The sequence below is a fragment of the Vicugna pacos genome, chromosome 8 (assembly GCF_048564905.1).
Source record: "Vicugna pacos chromosome 8, VicPac4, whole genome shotgun sequence".
In the NCBI taxonomy this organism is placed as follows: domain Eukaryota; kingdom Metazoa; phylum Chordata; class Mammalia; order Artiodactyla; family Camelidae; genus Vicugna; species Vicugna pacos.
Genome location: NC_132994.1, coordinates 43947676 through 43971677, shown reverse-complemented (window position 1 = coordinate 43971677; position 24002 = coordinate 43947676). Strand labels below are relative to the sequence as shown.

General features: G+C 37.7%; 1 protein-coding gene and 1 long non-coding RNA gene across 13 annotated transcripts in view; one reads left to right on the top strand and one right to left on the bottom strand.

The window, feature by feature from the left end:
- The window catches only part of PKIB (cAMP-dependent protein kinase inhibitor beta), a 103159-nt gene extending 85028 nt beyond the window's left edge, over window positions 1-18131 (bottom strand). For 7 of the 12 annotated variants that reach the window (XM_072965816.1, XM_072965823.1, XM_072965815.1 and 4 more), the window contains exon 1: window positions 4834-4925. The gene's annotated coding sequence lies outside the window, so the exon portion shown is untranslated. Of the gene's footprint in view, window positions 1-4640; window positions 4800-4833; window positions 4926-17895 lie in introns of those variants that run through there. The other 5 variants (XM_031680110.2, XM_072965817.1, XM_072965818.1 and 2 more) reach the window with 5 other exon arrangements.
- A 114-nt stretch (window positions 18132-18245) lies between these two features.
- LOC116281522 (uncharacterized) overlaps window positions 18246-24002 on the top strand; it is a 55848-nt gene continuing 50091 nt past the window's right edge. The window contains exon 1 of the long non-coding RNA XR_012074978.1: window positions 18246-18561. This is a non-coding gene — a long non-coding RNA (uncharacterized lncRNA). The remainder of the gene's footprint in view (window positions 18562-24002) is intronic.

The window sequence follows — 24002 nt, the reverse complement described above, 5'->3', positions numbered from 1 at the left end:
GAACTTTTAATTTGTATAAAGCCCAGGAATTCTATGTGGTGCAAATCTTCCACCATGATTCTCAAATAGTCTCTTTTGCTCCAAATGCCAACAGCACTATGCTAGTCACCTTTTAAATTCATTTGCAAATCATTTCATCACTCTTCTCTTTCCTTTGCTTCCCATATTTCTTCACAGCTTATATGAAAGCCAGTAAAAGGAAGCCCTTAGGGCACTGGAACACAGCAGGCGAAGAACTGAATTTGGTTCTAATTCCAGCGCTTTCCCTCAGCTGCTGTTGACTTTCAGGAGTCATCCTTTTTTGTAGGTAAATGACGGAGCCTTGCTTATAAAAGGGGATGAAAATATTTACCATACTTATCTCTCCAGGTTACTCTGGGAATCAAGGAAGATCGTATACAATAAATTACAAATATATAGTGCTGTTATTACCCTCCCTGAAATACAGCAAAAGTGAAAAATGTGCTTCTTGTATTTAACACTAGATTTGGTTTGGGATGCGACAAAGGTAGCTGTGATCAGACTCCTAAGTCCTGCAGCTGCCTTTTGGGATTGTGACGTTCTGAAGAGTCTTTGTTTTGGCTTCCAAAGGAAAAACAAAATACCAAAAGAATCCTACTCTAATACATTTAGATTTCCAAGATATCGAAATCTAAAAAGGGAAAGAAAAGGCAAAGGGACTCAAAACAGTGACAAGTCTTAATTTGCTGAAACTGCCATTGAATTAAAATTATCCAGCTGTCATTTATAGCACAAATGCTAATATAATCTCCTTAAAACCTAGCTAAATCCTCTAGATACTACTGGACACTTTCCAATAGGACATACACGCCCATTCTCTATCACTGTATTTACAAAAATAATAAAGTGGAGAATGCAGAATGTGTACAATAGGATGAGTTTGTTTTGCTTCTAAAGAGGAAATTAAAACCATCAGCCTGAATATCATTTATTATATATAAGTAGCCTCAGCTTAAGGAAGTTTTATTTTAGACTAAAAAAACCCAAAGGACTATATTTGAATTCATGCATCTAAACAAGCCAATGAAAATATAGAAATTAAGTGTAGAAAGAGAAGAACAAAGAGATAGGAATAAAGACCACAGCTGTGTTTTCTTAAAATTTGGTGAGACAAATGTTATCCAGAGTTCACAAAGTTTAAGTTTTCCTTTGCATAGGTATAAACAGTAAAGAAACACAACCCTCATGAAGTGTAATTTTTTTATTTGAAAATTACTCTCCCATATTGAGAAGGATCTGTAATTTTGTTCATTCAGTCATGCAGATATTCAAAAACCAAAACTTACTGAGTGCTTCTCATGAGTGAGACTTTGTACAAGGTGTAAAAAATGTGCTGGTTTGGACCCTTGGCCACATGGGGCTAGCAACAAATACCGAAAGAACTGCACAAGCAAACAGGCCATATAAAAAACTTCCTTCTTCTGCCTAGAATGCACATTATCAACCTGTGCTCTCACTAGCAGGCTCTGGGCCATCCTTAAAAGCCTAACTCAGAGGTTGCTGCTTTTGAAAAGCTCTTTGGAATTGTTGCAGTTTGGTATTAGTCATAACCCCTGCCCCGAAACCACTTTGTTCCTAACTCTCAGATGCACTCATCATGGTCGACTTTGCACTATAGCTCTGTGTGTGTCAGTCTTCCCTGGCAGCCTGCGAACATCTTGAATGGCAATGTTTTATTCATCCATCTACAGCACCTGGCACGATATTCTGTAGGTACTTAACTAGTGATTATTGAATGGAAAATTCATACATCTCTACTTGCAGGGGCAAAAGGTATATTACAACTTTAAAATGAAGGTTTGCAAATGTTTTATGCTTATTTTTGCTACATATAGTTCTAAAAAGATGACTTTATACCATGAATTTACATCTTTGTAAAAAATGGAAAACTCATGTAATCAATTTATAATAAATTAATTTGGTTCACAATCAAATTAGCATTATTCTATTCAAATTCCTTTATTTACTTATTAAGTTTCCCTCTCATTGACTTTTAGCCTATATTCTTCTATTTTTTCCTACCATATATACTTGATTTCTACAATTGTGATAAGTTTTTAAGCTAGTCTGCTAACCAGATCCTTGGCCACTGCTACATTTTCAAAAGCTTTCATAGCTTGGATATACATAAAATTGCAAGTAATCTGTTTATCCATTCACTCATTCAGCAAATATTATTATCTACCATGTTTTAGACACCACGGAGAAAACAAAGACCCTGCTTCAAGAGACAGAGGGTTATAGCCAGAGTAGCTGGTAGGAAATATACACAAAATCAAAATTTTATCTGTCATATCTCCAATTTATCTAAAATTATTAATTCAAAAAATTTCAAATGAAGCCTCAGTAGCTAAAGAATGAATTAAGAGGAACTGATAAAGATAACTAAGAATCAGAGAGAGATTCATGCTTTAGATCTAGTTAATATAAATAAACATCTTGTCTGTCTTCTTAAATTCAAGTCAATATCATAGCCATTTGTAACAGGCAAAGTGAAATCAAGTTTTCTAACTAAAAATGTAATTTTTGCATTGTAATACTGCTTTTACACAGCAATTTAGCAAAGTTGATCAAGAGTATCAAAAATGTTGACAAATTCTGACCCCACAATCCTGTGAAATTCCCTTGACCTTTCAGGTCCCCAGGATAACCCTAGGGATTTTAACATTTAATAAAACACATGTTTTGTGTCATGAGCCTTGCTACACTCTGTGTTTTACCCACTTAATTATCACAACTGATCTTTTTTTTTCTTTTCTGAAGAAGAAAAAAAGGTTTTTTTCCAAAGCTTAGAGATGGTGAGATACCTACTTAAGGTCACACAGCTAATAAATCATAAAGACAGGATTCAAGTTCAAGTCTATCTGACTTGAAAGCCTGTGCATGATCCACTGTGCACCATGCTGCCTCACCATATTCCTGGACTCCTGACCTAGCTTTATACATAACTCTTCCCCCATGTGACTGTTCTCATGACTCAAACGCAGTTCCTTGATGCTTTGTATCTCAAAGCTCCAAGAAATATGATCTTTTTTCCTTTTAACCATTTCCTCTTTCTTCACATCTCATATACCAAAGAAAACTGACCTCACATCTCAGATTAAAGAGAAACAACTTCAGTGCTAAATGCTGACCAAATTTATTTTACATATTCATAGAATCTGGATGGATATAAAGAAGTTTGATTTAAAAGGCTTCCTGCTGTGGATTATAGGCCCAAAGAACAAATTAAGTAATGTATTAGTTATAAATTAGTTATGTAAAGGATATCATAGTTTTCACTCTCTTGCATTCTCTTATTATATCATTATAATCTAAAAACAAGTTCGTTGTGAATACCACCTGGGTTGCCCTCATGAAATAATATGGTGCTCAAAGTATAGTGTAGTGAGTGAGAGCACAGACTCTAAAGACAGACTTTCTGATTATAAATCTTTACTGCGTACATTTGGCCTGGTTACTTAACTTTTCTGGGCAGGCCTAGACTTCTCCATATGTAAAATATCTACAATAACAGTACCTCTCACATAGAGTTGTTGGGGGAGTTAAATGACATAGTTTAATTCATATAGAACAATGCCTGGCACATCTTGTGCTTAATATGCTTTATAGTTATTACTACTTTTATATAACAAAGAAAAATAGAATGTTTCTGCCAATGGTCTATATGATAAAAATGGTAAAAAGTTCACTTTTAAGTGTTAAGTAGCTTTAAAAATAAGGCACCTCAGAAAAATATTTAAATTATTTATTACAATAGATATACTATCTTAGTTGTCCTCAAATTGAATGGCTTAGACACATTAGTGGGTGTGCATGTATGTGTCAAACAAAAAACTGTGTGCATTTCTTAAGAGGAATTTTTAAGTTTTTAAGTATTTTTTTCAAAAAGGATATAGGTCCCTCAAAGAGTGTAGACCCCAGTGTTAACACAGAACTTTCCCCCTTTGTACCCAAAGCTTTGCTTCCTAAAATCTTTACAGGCAAACAGTTACAGCTCAAGGCCAGAAATACTGAATGAAAAAATCAGGGGAGGGAGGGAGATCAGAAAGATTTCTACCACTTTTCTCTAGCTGGCCAGCGTCATTTATTTCTTAAGTCTGATGGATGTTCATTGCTTTATTTCATACCTTAGCCTTTGATGCAACTGTGCATTCTTCCAAAGTACTGAAAGAGCTCAATTTTGGCCTTTAAAACATGTGTGTGGATCTTCAGGAAAAGGCTTATTCAATATGGGCAACTTTAAGCCCTAAAAGCAGAAGTTAGCCTTCTTACAAGAGCTAATTATTTCTGACATTTTATCAGCTCTCCTGAAGAGTCATTTATTGACTGTGTTAAATATTAAAAAATAAAGTAAGATGTGGTCCTGGTGAATTATCTTCTGACTTTTTGATACAGAAAGACAACTCAGAGCTGTATCTCAAATATTAGCAGCAAATTCTTGCACTGATACTGAGTCAAAGACTTTGCAATGCAGGTCCACTTGAGCAGATCAGAGTTAGCTTGCTGGTTTTTCTAATGTGTAAATACTTGCTTTGGTTAAATAATATTAATAGGGAAAGTAACATATTCCATGAGGCATAAAGAAAAAGTGCTTTCCATTGACCCAGAAAACTTACCTTGCAACTAAGCCTGAAGGAGAAAGAAACTGGAATGAAGTATTTGAAAAGAGAACTCTGGCTGCCATAGCCATGCTCCAAGTTCATGTTTAATTAAATTTACATCAATAATTTTACATCAATAATTCCATAAATTGCTTGCATGTTCATAGAACATAAGTTATCATCTTTGAATCTAAGGTCAAGTACTTACTGCTAACAGCCCTTGTGCCTCTCAGGGAGGCTTGGCCCCCTGCCAGGCTGTACTGCTTCTCCCATGGGGACGGGCCCACCGCTACTGTACAGCTCCGTGGGGGATGATGCGACACCAGCAGCCCCCTGGTTGCTCAGCAACAACCCCTTATGAGTCCTCCTCTGGGACTGCTAGGCAACAGCGCTGAGCCTGACCCAGCTGCTCCCAGCGCACTGCTTCACAAGAGGGCCAGGTTAACAGGAAGCCAGGGGCCCTGAGTGACTGGTTACATAATCTACACATACCGCTCGGGATGCTCTCTAACCAAATAAAAATCAGTGCAGAGTTAGTTCCTACCCTGAAGGGTACCCTTGAATGTATCCTTAATTTAAACTCTATCCTTGAATCTTTAGAGAAGCTGACAGAAAACTCACGCATCAGAGCCAAAATCTGTGGCCAAAAAAAGTCTATTAAAAAAAGCACACACATACTTAAAGGAGGTCATTCCTTTCTTAACCATATTTAAAATACAACTTTCAAACCTTTCATAATTTCAAAGAATTTTACTATTTGTATGTTTTCTGTTAAGAGACCCTCCCTCACAAAATGGGAAAAACATATTAAATAAACCACATTACTTTTATGATGAGCCTATTCCTAAAATAGCTTAACACATAACTCAATTTAAGTATAGTAATTTCTAGGAATGACCTTCAATTCTTATCTATAGTTTAACCCACACGTATGTCTTCTAGTTCTAGGCTTTTAACAAATCTAAATTAGGATATTTTTCCATCTGCATCTGTCCTACCACTTAGGACAAAGACAGCAACCCAGTCAACCAATGTAAAATCTTACTCACACATCAAAATATGGGTCCAGCTTTGCCCCTATTTCTCCTTCCATCCCTTACCTCTTTGTCGTAGAGGAAGAGGTGTGTGCTCTGAGAGACATGAACTTACAGCCAGTCAACCACAGTACATATACGGTTCTACTGATCTACTAATTCAAAACCTTCAGTCAAGTCCAAGTTATTTATCGTGATATGAAAGGCCCTTCTGAATCTACTTCCCTTTGAACTTTCAGCCATATCTGCAGCTGTCTAGTCTGTTGATTTCATTCTAGTTCCCTAAATAAATCATACGCTTTAAGCTTCTTTCCTCTTCCTAGGACATACTCCCCTTTGCCTGGCAAACTACTGATTATTATCGTTCAAGATCTAGCAATAACATCACCTCCCCTGAGAAACTGTCCCTGGTTTTAGAATTTCTTATAACCATCTCTGAGCATCTTAGACTTGATTCATTCTGCTACAGTGGCATTCGTCACACTGCTTTACAGTAATTTACTTACTCAATGTTAATCCCATGTTCTCCAAGGTCTGGGACCTTGCTCTGCTCAACTTGGTCTCCTTGATGATTTGTATATTCCTTAGCATTAAGCAAGTGTTTATACTGTAGTTTATTATTGATTAGAGAACAAAATACCTATACAAAATTGTAAACTACGTGAAGATTGGGCACTTTTAACCTCTTAATTAACCAGAGATAAGTAATAAAGCAATTTGCCAAAAATCCAAACAGAAACTTAATCTCCTGACTTCTGGGCTGGTGTTCTTCCTAAACCATGATGAATCATTGAATGCAAATAAGTAGATATCTCTGCAACAATTCAATCTACCCAGTAATATAGCTAAAATAATCAGACTGCCTGTGCCCCTTTTATTATCATCATAATAACGTGAAATTCAAGGGAGCAACATGGTCAGGTAACCAAATCACTATAAGGTGGTCTGGAGCTATCCTCAGAGAAGATAATTTCCCATTCAGATTAGCCACTCTTATAGCAGTTTTTTTTGCAGGAATTTTGGTTCAACTAAACTAGGAAAGAGAGTTGAAAAGAAAAACAAAAATTAGAGCTAAATAAAATGAAAAAGCTGTTCTAATTTTAAAATCTCCTAAATAATACTTCACAAAACAGCATTTACTCAATATCTGTCTCCTGTAAGGCACAATTGAAAAAAAAAAAAAAGGAATATGAGCAAACAGCACACGAAAGCCCACAAATGCAGCAGCCAAGTGTAATGTCACAAAGTAACTCAACCTCTTACCTCACCTCAGAAGCTAGAGCCAGGCTGCCATTTTCAAATGCAACAATGCTTTTATGCTTTTTTTCTAAAACATCTTAAGTTCACATACATGTTTATACAAGATATTGCCAAAAATTTTGATATTGCAGTAATGTGATTGTCTAAATTAATCAATGCAACACAAATTCTAGTCAAAGGAAATCTGAATTTTCAGTTTCTCTGTGTTAAACTGAGAGAGGATTCTATTTTATTATGAGCTTGTGGGTTCATTAAGCTGTGCTTCTTTGAAACTAAGAAGCTTGCACCCTTGAAAATACCAGAAAGTACTTATCACTAAGAACACTATAAATTTTGTTTATCAAAGCAGTCTTACTTGATAGCATATATTTAAAGTAATTTATATATCAAAACAAAATAAACACAATACAAAGTAGAATGCAAGATGTACACAAATATCTAAGATGAATATGAAATTTCAAAGAAACTTTGTACTTTTCTAAGAAAGACCTCGAGTTATGCCTCTAGATTTCTGGGGATTCTTTGCTGGAAAAGAGTGAGAAGCCCTTCTCTGGGGATCCCTTCTGAATGTTGCAGGAAGATATCTTTACTTTCATGTAAAAGATTTATATAGCCTTGGCTCTAGCCTACCACCACCACTGAACTCAGAAAGTGCTACCCCACTTAGACATATCATTACTTTTTTTATTGCAGCTTAACCTTTGTAACATCTTTTTTTATTTTGAAGTAAAAACATCTCTCTCTCTCCAACAGTCCTAAATCTCTCTTCCAGTACCCCACAAGACCAGTCTAAATCCTTATATATGTAAGAGAGTCCTTCAAATAAACATAATGGTTACGAGTAATGAAGGGGTCCTGGATGCCAGGAAATGTGCTGGGTACTTGACAATCACTAAGCAAAAAATGAAACTGCAAGTAAATAGTATCATCTCTATGCTACAAAGAGGAAGAAATGACTCTGAATATGAATGGGTACATTTAGCACTAAAATACAGAATTATAAACTCTATTTAGACCAATACAGTTGCCTTTTTCACTGTATTGACTTCATGGTGAAGAACTGAAATCACATTATTCATATTGGTGTAATCATATGGACAAAATCTGAAATCTCAAGAGATTAAGAGACTTCTTCAGGGTCACATGACTGATTAAAAGTTGACTTTGCCTCACAAGGAAGTTTTTTAACTTCTAGTCTAGCTGTTTTTCTCTACTATTATCTTCTAAATAGTATGTTGATACGTTTTAATAAATGTTAGCTGCAAAAATATTTATGTAAAGGAGAAAGATTCCTTTCTTTCTTATATATTATTTATTTTTAAAATATTATTTCTACAGGTTGAATTTAAAATAAAATTCATTAGTGATGATTGAAGAATTATATTACACAAGACTTCTGTGTACAAAGCTTACTTATTTTGCAACTGAACTACAAACACTAAAAATCAGGATATTAAAAAATACTGTTGTTGAGTCAAAATAAATGTCCTAAAACCTATACACTAATAATATTCACAATTTGTACTCTTAAGACCATCCTATAGATTTAATCAGAGCCTGTTTATGCCTCTTTTGTTTTTAACCTTCTTGTCACCAATTTAGAGGACAATAAAAATATTGCCTGCCCAACACTTCTCCTTTGAGGAGCCTCCCCTCCTATAGTCACTTCAGGTGATTCAGTGGTTTCCAAGAATGAAGTTGAGATCCAGACGTGACAAATTAGAGCTCTAAATGCCTGGAGCCACAGTAAGTGGCTCAGATGTGATGTGTGACGCAAAATCTTCAGCAGCCTCATGACATGTTTGCAACCCAGCAAATGCTTCAAGAGTGGGCTCATGATGCAAGTTAGTCCACCTCTGGACCGGTGTCAAAGCTACTAAGTAAAGACACATTTCTCTCTTTGAATTTAAACTTGAGAAATTAGGCCTGGAGCCATTGATAGTAATTTTGTCACCAAGCAGAGCCTGAGGATGAAGCCAAGTTGAAGGAGAGGAGAGCCAGAAGTGACAGGAAATTGGGTCCTTACAAAATAATTTGAGCTCTAGACGAAGCTGTGACTGAAAGCAGAGTTACATAAATCCAAACAATTTTCTTGTTCTCCTTAAACCAATTTGAAGAGGATTTTCTATCATAAGCAACTGTAACATTCCTAACTAATGCACTCAGGTATCTGAGTTTGTCAACCCATAAGAGATTCAAAAAGTCACATAAACAGTAAGACCTATTACATACTTCAGATGAAATAACATCTCACAGTTTGAAAATAAAGATGAAGATAGGTAACATGCAAAAAAAAAACATAAGGAATTTCAAAAAAATTTCAAAAGTGTGGAGTCTTTAAATCAAGGACTTACGGCATATAGCATCCTGGGAAACCCCTCAGTCCCAAGAAAATCAGGACAGTTGGTCATGCTCCTTGGAAGTGTAGGGGTTCTTGCAGTGATTTGCATAAATAGGAATACAAGGGGTCATTAGGATATGGAGGACTCAAGGTAGGTGGTACTGAGGCTCTGAGGTTGCTGTTTAGGGGAGAGGGTAGTAAGAAACTAGTCAGAAGCACACAGAATTCTTAGGTTCTGCATTGACTTGTGCTGATTGGAAACATGGAATACACGAGAAACATCTTATGTCAAGCAATCAGAGCATGGAGAATAAAAATCGACAGATCAAAGAATCAGCCATCCCAAACAGGTCAAAGGACAAGAGTAGTTGTGAATCTCTGCATTGGTGTTAAAAAGGAGAGAGAATATAAGATGCTGCCCAGAGAGTTTATGAATTTGAGACTTTAGGAAGGACAACTTTATGTAAGTCCAGGGTGTAACTACAAAAGGGGCTGGGTGAGAAGGAGTAAAAGGGAAGATGACTGCTGGAGTTGTGGAGGTCAAAAACTGGGAGGCTGTGGTGCTAGATATAGACATGAAGTCGCCCAGAACGAGGACAGGAGATGGCAGGGAGAAGATGACTGTACACCAGTTACTGAAGTGATCAGTGAAGGAGTGCTTTGTTCAGGTGGTGAATAGATCACAGGAATGAGCAGTGGTAGTTGACAGTATAGCCCAATGGCTCAAAAGAACAGGAATGAGTGTGAGAGGGTACAGAAATAATGGTCTAGAGGTGGGATGTGAGTGTATGGAGGATGTGTGACCCACATCCCTACGCTGACAGCCCTGAACTATGGAATAATAAACAGTCTCCAATAGAAAGCACTCAAGGGAAGGGATATCCCCAGGAGGGTCAAGTTTCAGGGCAAGGAAAAAGGTGGAGGTTAAGAGGAGTTTATTGTGATTGAACAGGTGTTCTAGAAGGTAGGACAGAATGGTTTTGAAGGAAGAATAAAAAGCAGGGATTAGGTCAGGGAGAGGCAGCACAAAGCATAACAACATTTCAAGGCAGAGAGGAGAACTGAGTAGACAAATGATAAAAACAGAGATTTGAAGCATTAGAAAATTATGTTTCGCAAGGCTAACAAAATTATACGTTGCAAGACTGGCAACGGGGGAATTTAGGAAGAGCTAGAGCTCTGATGTGGGACATGGAATTCCTTTTCCTTCTGAGGTAAGGGGTGAGGGACAGATGCAGACGGATCAAGGCAGCTTAGGGAGGCAATCAAAGAACCTGCAGTCATGTGCAGGAATGGTGGCCAGGAAAGCACGTGGGAGGAAATTCTGCGGGGACACCACAATTGTAGGGACAGTTATGAGGAAGGAGGGCTCCAGGGAGCCATTGGGGTGAGGTGGCAAGGGATGCTACTTCAAATCAGTGGGGAAGGAATCAGTTACATAACAAATGGATTTGAGACAAGACTAGAGATTTAAAATTAGTAATAATAAAGTTAGATTACAGAGGGTGGTTTAATCTCCAGTACCTCCTCCAAAAAATAAATAAATAAGTAAACCTAATTACTGCCCCCCCAATTTTTTAAATTAAAAAAATAGTATCAGTTGTATTTTTTAAAAAAGGAAAAAAGAATATATATATATAAATTAATTACCTACTTCATTTCCTACTAAAATAATTTTCAAAGGATTAAAAAGTTAAATTTAAAAAAATCAAAAGTACTATAAAAAATGTAGGTGAATATGTTCACAGGTGGGAAAGTCCTTCTCAAGCTTAACAAAATCAGAAACTATGCAAGAAGAAATTGACACCTTTGACATCCATAAGATTCAAGTATTTTACAAAGCATTGCTCCCTAAATAGTTAATGGCAAAAAAAAAAAAGAAGAAGAACCTGACTGGAAAAACACTGTCTTACTGCAACATAAGACATACAAAGAGTTAATATCCTTATGAATAAAAAGCTCTTGAAACAAAAAAAGATTTCAAACAGGCAAAGACTATAAAAAAGCAATTCATAAAAATAAATCCAAAATATCCAATAAACATATTGGTTGTGTAAAAATATTCAGCCTTACTAGCAAACAAAGAAATACAAATATGAACTATCCTTTCCCACCCATTTCTAAATTTAAAATTTTTGAAACAGTATTAGTATTAGTGAAAGTTTTATTTTGAGTATAAACTGCTACAGGTTTCATGAAAAGATATTTTGTAAAGTGTATCAAAAATGTTTAAAAAGTGAATATCCTCCGATCTAGCAATTCCATCTGTAAAAATTTGTTCAAATAAATTAATAAAATAGCTGTGTACAGTATATAAGGATTACAAGCAGAGTTATCTACTAAGATATTATTTATAATACCAAATTTGGGAACATTCTGAGTATTTTCCAATAAGGATTAGTCAAAAATTTAATAGAACACTACATAGCCATTAAAAATATGATTTATTGCCTTGAAAAGATATAGTAAAATGACATGCTAAGTGGGAAATAGTGCATATATCACTTTTGTTTTTAAAGAGCTACACATATGCAAAGAGTTTAAAGTTAATGGTGGAAATACAGATCGACCTTATTTTCTCCTTAATACAATTCTGAAATTTCTGATTTTTCATTGTAATGTATATTATCTCAAAAATGTATTTCAAAAATAGAAAGTTTAAAATTTAGTGGTATTTTAAGCGGCAAACATTACCTGCCCAGAAAACAACATGTGGAACAACTCATTATAATGATGGAGAGGTGATGGAGAGGTGATGAAGATTGAGAATGAAAGAAAAAAAAATCACTTGATTATATTTTTACATCTAGTTAACAAATAAAGTAGATTGACAAATAAAGTAAACCTTTACCAGTCCTTCTGTAAGATAATTTGAGATATCTTTAGATACAACCTAAACTGTTGTCCTTAGACAGAATCATATTTTATTAATCCATATTTTAAGTGGATTATATTGATACAAAACCACAAAATGAAGAACTGAACCAATTAGCTATTAAGACCAATAGCAATTATTGACAAGTAATCTGAAAAGTTTTCAACAAATTAGGTAAATTAAGATACTTTCTTAAGGAGTTCGTAAAAATAAACATCTATGAGTTTAAAAATGCTTTATTTCCTCCCATTTTGCATTACACCTGAAAAGTTCATATTTCCTTTCAAAGCATTCAAACCTAGAAACCAAACATTGACTTCTCAGAGTTGGAACAACCTATGCTGGATTTTAGAAGCTTAATATTCTTTGGCAAAAGTCCACAAGCATTTCAGGGAGCTGCCCCAAATCTATCCTGTGAGGGAAGTATTCCTCACTTCCTCTGAAAACTTTCTCCCACTTCTCCCTGAGGCAAACAAATAAAAACTGTGCCCTCCATGTGGCAGACTGGCCCCATTTCCACACTGTCAAATCCATATGGTACAAATGAATGGAAAACCTGAAATGACCTCGTTTAGATCTATACCTGGTTCAGTGGCAGCAGACTCTGACCATGTCAGGATACAGTGGATGCACTGCCCAAGTTATAACACTGCTTATTCTGTAACCATCTTTACAACTGATGCTGAGGAAGGGCACAGTTCAGCTGACTAGCAATTGAAAAATCCAGGTCTTGGCAAGGTTGGTTTCTTCTTGGGAACTCAGGAGAAATCTGTTCCATGCCTCTCTCCTAGCTTCTGGTGGTGGCTGGCAAATCTTGGAATCCCTTACAGCCACATAACTCCAATTCCTACTTCCATCATCACGTATTCGTCTTCCCTCTATGCGTATCCCTCTCTGTCTCTTCTCTTCTTCTTATAAGGACACCAGTTATATTGGGTTATGGACCCACCTTACTCCAGTATGACCCCATCTTAACCAATTACAAGGGCAATGACCTTATTTCTACATTAGGCCTCATTTTCGTGGTTCCAGGAACTATATGAATTTTAAGGAGACATTATCCAACCCAGCAAATCCATCAATTCTGCCCTTTTATTGCTATCTTTGTAAACAGTGCTAGCCCTCAATCTCCAGCCGAGAACCGGAGCACTCTTCGTTCCCACTTCCCCTTAACTTCATATCCCAATTACCATCAAGCCTGATCATTTTCCACTCCTAATATTCCTAGCCTTTGAATACTCTGATTCATCTCTGATTCTTCATCCCTAATCTCTGACTCACTCTCTAGCATCTCTTGCTTGGGCAACAACAGTCTCGCCAATACTCCTCAAATCCAACCTCCTCTGAGCTACAAGAGTATGTGTGTGTGTGTGTGTGTATATATATGTATATATATGTATGTATATACAGCTTCAAGACACATTGGAAAGATGAAGAGTTGTTTTTTGTGTTTGTTTGCTTTTCTAATCCATCATTACTGTGAAAAGTTCTGCTTCCTTACTGCAATGAGCACAATTATGATAGATGTCCTTCTTCAGGGATATAGAAACTGAGAGGTGGAATGGTTTCTGTGGAAGCCCTGACCTTTGTAAAATCTTTTTCTGGTTTGGTAGACTCTTTACAAACCTTTAGAATGTGGCAAAGTCATTATATCTATCATCTAGCTTTTTATTAGATCTTATGAGATTTGGGAAAGACAGACAAGAGGGGCTTATTTCAGTTTTGAGATTTAATAATATACCAGCTCCAGAAGCTCCATGATAGAAATACTTACTCTCATTTTTTAAATAAAAAAAAATAGTAAAAGAATGTAATTGCACAAGCCAGCCATCCTTATTCACACACACACACACACAACACAAACACACACTGATTTTTAAAACTGTTTTCTTCTGAGACATAATAGCCCATCCCATAAACATTAGTCTAGAAGTAAATCACTTCATAGTCACTTAATATAAGCATGCTTGGGAAGATCGCTTAATTCCTTCCTATCTTCCATGGATTTATTCCTAAAACTGTCGCATTGAATCTGGGTTTCTTCCTTTCCTTCATTGAAAAAGTGAAAACCTACAGTTAACCATGCTGATTTCCCCACTCCCAAAGGGGTTCTTTTTCATCAGCACAGTAGATTTTAGGTCTTTCAAGAAATTGAGACCACGAGGAGGGAGAATCCAAGAGGCAGAGGAAGGCATTTGGCTCTGTTTGTACTGTCTATAAATGCTTCTGCTGCTACTCCCCAAAACAGGTGTTCAAGCTGTGTTGGCTCAAGACGACATAATCTTAAAGAGTCTCCATTCCCTTGGCCCACTTTCCAGTCTGAGAAATCCTAGTCTAACTGATCCAGGATTGTAGGTGAGAATACTTCCTTCTATCCAGGAATATATACAAATCTGAATTGTTTTATTCTTCTTAATCAGCTCAGAACTTCTTTTCCAACCAATCACCCAACTCTTGGACACCATCACATTTTAAGAATAGGAGTTATTAGAGAACACAAATCCACTTTGATTTGGAAAGTCCATAGCATGCTCTAAACCTGGGCAGAAGCACAAAATTGCTATTTGCCATTGAGAGTGAGAATAAAAACATATCCCACTTGAGTGTAAAGTAGACTACTTATTTGATTTCTCAAAGTCAACTGTACTTCAGATAAACAGGGAAAAATGATAATAATCACTGTTAGGTTTTCTGGGTATGTTCAAGTGCTCTCTTTATGTAATGTTACTAACTGATAGTGACATAAAAATACATAGAGTGTATTAATATAAAAATTACTGAGACCAACAGGATTCATTACAGCATGTATTAACCACAAGTTTTAAAACAGGAAGAGACCTGGATTTATCCTTAATACATGATTTTTGCACATGTAAATCACTTACACATGGGCCTTAGATCTCTACATCTAATAATAAAATATATTTAATTACTACTTCTAAGAATTATATAGCATCATAGTTAAGGAAGCTTATTTTATTATAGGATTCATTGGGTGTTTTTTCTATTATTCAGAAAGGAATGATTTTTTTTTTCTAACTTAATTAAAATTTTGTGTCGAAGGAATGGAAAACCACTATCAAGTCATTCAGGTCTGAGTCTCGCTAATACCTTAAAATACAATTTTTAAATTGCTTTCTTTCACATTCTCAATGGGCACTGCAGGAAATTTTGTCTTAATTAAACCTGATTTACACTCATTTGGCATTAAACAAAGGTATGGGGGTGGAGGGATGAATAGGCAGAGAACAGAGGATTTTTAGGGCAGTGAAAATACTCTATGATATTATAATGATGGATAGATGTCATTGTACATTTGTCTAAACCCACAGAATGGGTTGGTACAACAAGAGTGAACCCTAATGTAAACTATGGACTTTGGGTGATTATGATGTGTCAGTGTAGGTTCATCCATTGTAACAAATGTACCACTCTGGTGAGGGATATTGATAATGGAGGAGGCTATGCATGTGGCAGGGGTGGGGGTGTATAGAAATCTCTGTACCTTCCTTTCAGTTTTGCTGTGAATCTAAAACTTCAACAAAAAAACATCTTTAGAAATATTTTATTTCTGAGAAATATTACATTTTTTTCAAATTTGTTTGACAGAAATTTGAAAGAAAGCAAAGTGTTTCCTCTCCAACATTCTCTCTCTCTATATATATATCAAATCCTATATGATCCAGCATGAAACATTAATTTTTCCAGAATTTTCTACATTTTATAAATGTATAACTTCTACATGTCATTCTACAATGCTCTTAAGAAGTTAGACATATGTTTATCATCCAACCCAGCACTGCACTGCTAAATATCTATCCAAGAGAAAAGAAAACAAAGATTTGCATGTCAACATTCTTAACATCATGACTCATAATAGTCTCAAATTTTAAAACAATCCAAATGTCGAACCACTGACGAATAGATAGACAAAATGTGGTATATCCATACAATGGAAAACTTCTGAACTGATACACTACAACACAGATAAAACTCAAAAACAATATGTTAAGTGAAAGAAGCCATAAACAAAAGATCACATATGTGATGATTCCATTTTTATAAAATATCCAGATAAGGCAAATCTATAGACTGAAAGTAGATTAGTGGTTTGCCTGAAGCTGGGGGTAAGAATAGAGATTAACTATAAATGGGCATTGAAGGATCTTATTGCGGTGATGAAAATGTTCTAAAACTTAATTATGGTGATGGTTTTACAACTTGGCAAAATGTCTTTAAAAATTATTGAAAGGAGTAAATTTCTAAAAATCTAAATTTCTAGTTTAAAATTGACTAAAGAAGAGAAAAAATCCTTTAACAAAAATAAAATTTGGCACAATTTAAAATATCCTGCATAAGGTATTCCATGAACCTTTGAAGAAAGACTTCATTTTTGTTGAAGAAAGTTTTGGTAAAGATAAAACAAAGAAGTCAATTACTAAAAACTTCTTGCAAATTTTTTTCAACATATATTTTGCTTCAGAATTATATCATTTGATCTTCCAAAACATTGTTTTAGAAAGTGAACTCCCTTAAAATAGTGTCAGGTGAGGTGTATTGACCAACACAGGACTTACTAACAGAAAAAAAAAAAAAAAAGGTTTTCAAAATGCTGGTTTAACTAACCTTGATCCAGAACCTATTCCATTACAGAACTTCCTGTGAGCTTTATGGCCATCAAATCTCATTTTAATAATCCAAAGTCTGAGCTTTTTGAATATTAAATGCCAGAAGGAATTTTTTTAAGCGTAGCAGTGTTAGTAAGACGAAAGGCATCTTACGAAGAGATAAAGTGGACAGATGGAATCTATATGTACACAGAGAGAAACGCAATACTCACAGTAGTTCTAATCCAATACTTTTTCAGTATCCAAACCATTAATATGAGTGTCTTAATTTTTTTAGTTTTTCTAGGTGAATGTCTGTCGTAGGCCTCTAATCTCCACTACTTTACAGTCCTGCACAGACTCCGGCTAATAATACCATATGCAGGTTTTTCTTTGGGGGAGGGGTAGTGCCCCGCTTGTATCAAGCGCTCTTTCAAAGGACCCATGTTTGGATGCGTTCCCTGGGATGAGTTCTACGAAGACAGAACTAGCCCGTCCGTCTCAGCCTCACTGGGCAGAGGTGTGCCAGACGGGGAGCTGGTAAATCAGGGTCATCTCCCCCGGAAGGCACTTTCAGGAGCTTCCCCAACGGCCTGCAGCAGCATCAGTAGTCAGGACCCTCCATCTCCTGAGGCTGCCACCACACTGCACTCGCGTCCCTTCCTGGCTGCCGGCCAGGGTCCTAGGCTCCGTGATATCCCAAGAGCTGCAGGGAACCGATGATTTCACCTGAACTAATCATTCCAATATTTTATCAAATTATGGACCGGAACCGGTAAGGTGAGGTGACTTGGCTAAAGCCACACAGCTCGACGCGGGCAGGACACGGGTCTCTGATGACCCAGTGGACGCGAGCCGCCGCCTGGGGCTGGCAACGCGCAGCCCATGGGAAACGACGTGGCATTGCCGGTGCGAGAAGAGAAGGGCTCAGCAACTTACGACAGGAGGTCACCAATGTCCACCGTCAGGGCAGAGTGGGCAAAAAGAGGTGACCAGCCTTCCCTGTAACGCCTGTTGACCCGAGCGCCCCCTTTCACCCTGTAAGTACCCCCTGCATGTTAAATGGTGTGGTCATTCTAGCAAAAGAGGCATCCGCTTTGAATTCCCCCTATGTTTGCACAGACTAGGAGGAAAAGAGGAAAGCTGCACTTACCGCAAATTCGCTCGCGGTCTCCCCCGACTCTCCAAGTCCTCTCCCTCCGTCGTCGCACCGACGACAACACTCCCGCCGCCCCCTCACCGCGTACGTACCAGCCGCGCGCAGAGCTGCCTGCCGAGCCGGGCTGGGTCCCCGCGCGCTCGGGCTCGCCCGGCCGCTCTGTGGCCGCGAGCTGGGACGCGGGCTCTAGGTCGCCGCCGCCTCCGCCTCCGCCGTCCACGAGGAAGCGGCCGCTTCTGAGAGGCCGGGCTGGGGCGCAGCCAGGAGGTGGTGGCGACTCCGGGGGCGGAGAGAGCGGCCGCCGGGACCCGCCCCCGAGCGTAGCGCGCGGCTCCCCCCACGAGGTCCGGCTCTCTGAGTAGCCCGCGCCGCCGCGGGGCTCTCGGGCCGGCGCGTCCGTGGCTTTTCCCTCTTGGCCACCCTGGGCAGGGTTCTTTTCTCCTGCGAGCGCGTTAACAGACAATTAATCGTCTGTGATCAGTGATCACCACAGAACCTCCCTGCCTACCACTCTCAGTTCCCCTGAGTGGCTGTTAAGGTTCTGGTAGGAATTTGCTGGATGTGACTGCGGGAATTTTGCTTCCTGTCCTGCTCCCGGAGGCCACCTCCGAACCACTTGTGCTAGCCCCGGAGCGTCTGTGCTCCAAGCGTCAAAGAAAGGTAGGAATGTACCTGGCTTTCTTATCTGCACCCGGAATGTGGGTCTTCGTGTTTATTAACAGATTGTTTCAACAGATTGGGAAGCCATGTGCAGTGTAGACAATTTTTGGACAAAGCAAAGCAGAAATCAGTGTCTATCAAGTTCCACTTCAAGGTTTTCACCAAGGAAAATGAAGTCCTTACTATTAAGGCCTCATTGTGTCCTTTAGAAAGCATATGATGATACTGCTAACAAAGTAAGGTGCCCTTCTCTGCTTCCTGAGGTGATTTCTCCTCACTGAAGTCCTGAGATCTCCTCTGGTTTCCTGAAAGAAGTGATTAGTGTCCTAAGTCTTCTTAACACCAACTTGTTAGTTGGTACTGGTTGGTACCGGTTGATACTGTGCTCCGGCTTCCTCCCCAAGGCCGATGACACCCACCACTTCACTACTGACTACTTCCAATATTTTCATAGGCAAAGGCAATGTGAGATATGAAAGTATTTTATTTAAAGTATCTGTCAACGGTGCTACCGTCAGGCTCTTTAAATTATTTAATATTCCTACCCCCACAATGTGGTTGGTAATAATGTCTCTGTTTTCAGGTAAATAAACTGAGGCTCACCAAGGTTAAATAATTTGAATAAAGTGAAATAATTAGGAAGACTTCAAGGCAGTTTTTGAGCTCAAGTCTTCCTGCTTTTATGGTTGATGACATCTTTAAATTATCCCTGTTAGTAAAGCTTATGATATTTCTAAATGACAACGTTGGTACATTTTGTTTTTTAAAAACATAGTTATTTGTATGAAAATACAAACAGTAATTAAAGAGATTGAGATTTATCTATGTATTTAGTGTAACTTCAAATCTTACTATTTTATTGTATAATAGAATATAATATTATTTAAGGCAAAGATACATTATTTATAAATTAAGACATCATCACATGTATTTCTAAGGCTTATTATTATTTTATTGTGTAATAGAATATAATATTATTTAAGGCAAATTACTCTAAGGCCTATTTATTTTAGAGGGCCTATTGTAGAGATGTCCGGATTTATGAACTTCACTGCAATAATTGGATTTTTATAACTCTGCAACTGTATTCCTTATACTTACAAAATACGTCTTGTAAGATCTGTATTTTGGGGCAAATTTGATAAAACCATTAGCTCTTACTGATGCACTTTTAAGTTACATATTTGAAATCATCAGAATCACTTGAATGTATGCTCCATGAAAGCTGTATCTTCGGTGGCTAGAATAGTACCTGTACAAAATAGCTGCTTAATAAGCAGTTTATGAATCAATTTTAAAAACCTAATTTTCTTCCATTAAGACAAAATAATGACTTAAGAAAACACTCCTTATAGATTACTTTTGTCTGTTTATAGTAGACTGAACATTTTTGATAGCTCCTCATTTCTACTAGCAAAGTAAGGGAGATGATGAAGTCAGGAAAAGAACCTGAAGGTTTGCAGCAGCTGCTGTTGGGAATGGTAGCAAGAACTTGGCTATTAAAACAAACAAACAAGCATAGAAACAAAAAAGTTTGCATCCAGGAATTGATGATAGCAGTAGTTCTACAAAATTGTGTGAATTTGTGTAAAATATAATTCTAAATGCAGAATGTTTAATTAATCCCACTTTGGGGTTTTGCCAAGTGATTTGATAGAAAAACAAGGAGAAAGCTTGGATGCTGTTTTTAAGAGAATAGTTGAAGGACAGAGCTATGAGGCTCACTTAAGACTACATGAGAAAATAAGTGAAGACTTAAAAGGGGAGAGAGAAAGAAGCCAAAGAACTACAAATCTTAACCAAAAAGAGAGATAGAAAAATAAGAAATTGTAGTCAGGAAGAGGGATGATTTTCTTGAAAGTTTTAGTAGTAGAATGATGGCTGGGTTATGGAAGAGTTAGAGTTAGCTGTTCCCCATAGAATGAAGATCAAGAAATTAGAGACTAAAGTATTGGAGAGGCTATCCACATGGACATTGAAGCCACCAACAGTGATGCCATGAGGTAGAGAAGGAATGAGTCAGATACCAGAGACTCTATGACTGTGGCAGAATGGTCAGGACATGAGTGAATGACTGTGCAGAATTGGGACAGAAGGTACACATGTAGGAGACAAGAGCCTGAACGGATCAGGGGCTGGCATGAGAGGTGGTCCAAGTTCAAAAGCAATACTGGGGAGCTACAAGGATGACAGCGCTGCCTTTCATGATCTTAGGGTGTTAGATAATGATCAGTCTACAATGAAGGGAGAGCCAGGGGAAACTATCCTCAGAAGAAAGCTGATTTTCACCTAAAGCAAGTAAATGGAGGAAGCAGTGTGTGAATAGGTTACGAAGGTGGAGGGATTTTTTGTTATTGAACAAGGATTCCATAAGGTTGGAGAGGATAGGTTTAGGAGGCAGGGTCAGCTTCATGGCTGTGAACCTGTGCAGTAGGACAGGGCTCTACTCTTAAGAAGGCCCTGTGCTTGTCTCTTAATGCTCTGCTGTCCCTTCCTTGAAGTTCTTAAAAATTTTTAAACAAGTGACCCCACATATGCATTTTGCATTGGTCCCCACAGATTTGTCTGTTTTCTCCTCTTCTTATAAGGACACTTTTTGGATCAGGGTCCACCCAGTTAATCTGGGATGATCTCATCCAGAGCTCCTTACCATAATTACATCTTCAGAGACCCTTTTTCCCAAGTAAGGTTACATTCATGGGTACTGGGGTTGGAACTTGGACATATCTTGTTGGAGACGAGCATGCAGTCCACTACAGCGAGGCTGGCTGAGGCCCTAGGAAGAGCCGGGCTGGATGACACTGGCAGCTGATAGCTTTTCAGGACTGTTTGGTAAACCAAGATATTTATAATAATATGAAGCTTGCCAGGCACGAAATTCATTCCAGCCACAAAATTTAATACATATGAAATCTAGAAGATTAACACTGCCCAGAGTGACTTTACATCCCTAAGGTTAGGTATCTGTCCTTGGGGACAAAAGGGACTGGGAAGAGGATTCGTGTACCTAGGACAGTGCTACATCTGGTTACAGTAGAAAACTTAGGAAATGGGATTCTCCACTCCTCCTCTTCAGCCACCTTCCATTCTGGAGGACACATGTGGTTCCCTGATCTGAAAGGAACATTTACAGGATGACCACATTTCATCCCTCCCCCAAAAAAATAAGATTTAGAAGGGCTGAGGAGTGACCTTGTACATCTGTGGCAGAGACCGAGCTAGCTTCCCAAGTCATGCCTAACAGAGGACAATCTTAAAAGCTCTCAGAGAGGAGAGAAAGAAATTTTGAAACTGTGTGACTACGCTGACTATGCTGAGTTACTGTGTCCTCCTCCTCCAGCTGACAGGCGCTCTGAGAAACAATTGAGTAGCCAGAGCCAAATGGAGCTCTCCTTAAAAAGCATCACACTCGTTGGTCCTTTCTCCCTTCTGCTTATAACAGAATAGGAATCATAAATTCCATCAAAGATTCCAGCCATTATTTTCTGAGTGTTGACAATGAGAGGATCCCTAATTGTGGCAGTGGGGCAGCAGCATGACTGCACTGAGGGTTGGAGCCCATTAGAGGAGCATCCATCTTTAGGTTGGCCTCCAAGGAAGTTGCCCTGGGACCAAACGTGGTAATGTACAGGCCCATGGCAGAAGGAGGTGGAGCCTGAGCTGCCTGCTGGTGACCCTGCACCTACTGTGTGGCAGAAATGATGCCATAGACCCACATCCACCAACAGAGAGGTTGGGGCACAGTTGGCTTTCAGGAGATCAGAGGCTGTAGAGTGAGAGGCAGAGGCAGAGGAAGAGGAAGAGATTGCTTTCCTTTTAGTTTTTAAAGTAGACATTTCCTTAGAAAGTATTCCAAATTATCATTACATTCATGCATCCCTCCTGTTCCTGGTCAATGGGGCATCATTTTGCAGAGTAGCAGAGTATATGAAAAGAACACTGGGAAAAGAAATCTTGGATTCTAACCCCAAGTGGCAATGCCACTGATGGTGTGTAACTGCAGTAAAGTCAGTTTACTCTGAAGGGAAGGTATAGAACCAACGATTGTCCTGCTCTAAAATTCTGTAAGTTTCTGCATTTGCTTCCTTGTCAAATTTTAACTCCTCAGTTCTTATCATTTCCCAGCACAAATTCTGTTTTCCAGATAAACTAATTAACTTGCCACTCCTTGTGACTTCCTCATTCCAACATTCATAACTGGTGCAGGGGGATGTGTTTATTTTCACTATCCTGACTCTTAAGCATTATCACTCAGTTTCTTCCAACTCCTGTTCGCAAATAATCTACTTACAGAGACCTATTGACAAATTTTTTTTCCATCTCGAATCAATTCCTTCAAACATGTGTCAAGTTGCTTTCTAAATTTGATTGCCTTTCTCTCACATGTTAGAAGAGTATTGCAAGTTCAGATTAAAAGACTATATTATTCTCACATTTTTGGCATGTCCTTAACACCTTTCATGTGTGTTAATCCTCCTGATTACACTGTAAGTTCTTTAGCATGAAGCTTTTATACTCCATAATATACTTTCTAATTTCTTCCAGTAAATGAGACAATTCTGAATGCTTAAGGATCAATTTTAAAAATTTCTAACTCTTAGCCATCCACTGGTACAGCATTGACAAGGTGCTTGGCCCAGGGTAGGCATTCAGTAACAGTTTTTTGCATGAATATGTAAGTAAATTCTTATCTTTCTACTCAATTATAAATATGTAATTACACATAAAAATACCAACCATTGCCCTCGTCTGTTCAATATAATGACCTTAACACTTGGCAAAAGCATCAAAAGAAATTTTTAAGAAATCTAAAACTTAACAAAGATATATTTGAGATTCACCAGTATGTGGTAATTTGTTTGGCCAAATAAGCTTTCATTTAACAGCATATATAAGAAATAATTGAAAACATTTTAATATACTTTTATATGAATTGCTTCTGTGTACAGATTCATAAAATCAGAGATGAGTGCATTTAATTTAATTAAAAAATTAACTCATAACTTCTAACCTAGAGGATCTTGGTGTCTCTAGGACTTTTTCTTAGTATATTAGAAACTACACATTTTATCAGAATTCGAGTAAAATTTTCATGACATTTATTATATTATTCATAATAGATATTAATTATGGTCCTGAATTACTCAGTAACTATCAATAAATATAATGCTAAGTTGTCTTATAAAATGAGTTGGGTCTTTTTAAATTTGCAACAGATTCTAATTTAACATCACTGAAGGAATTTAGGGTGGGTAGAATCTTCTTAAAAAGAAGAGGAATATATGTATGTATATGTATGACTGAAACATTATGCTGTACACCAGAAGTTGACACAACATTGTAAACAGACCGTACTTCAATTTTTTTTAATTCAGTCAAATTAAAAATTTTAAAAAGCTTCTGAGGTGTTCCTGGGATATTGGATTTGAAGGCTAGCCTCT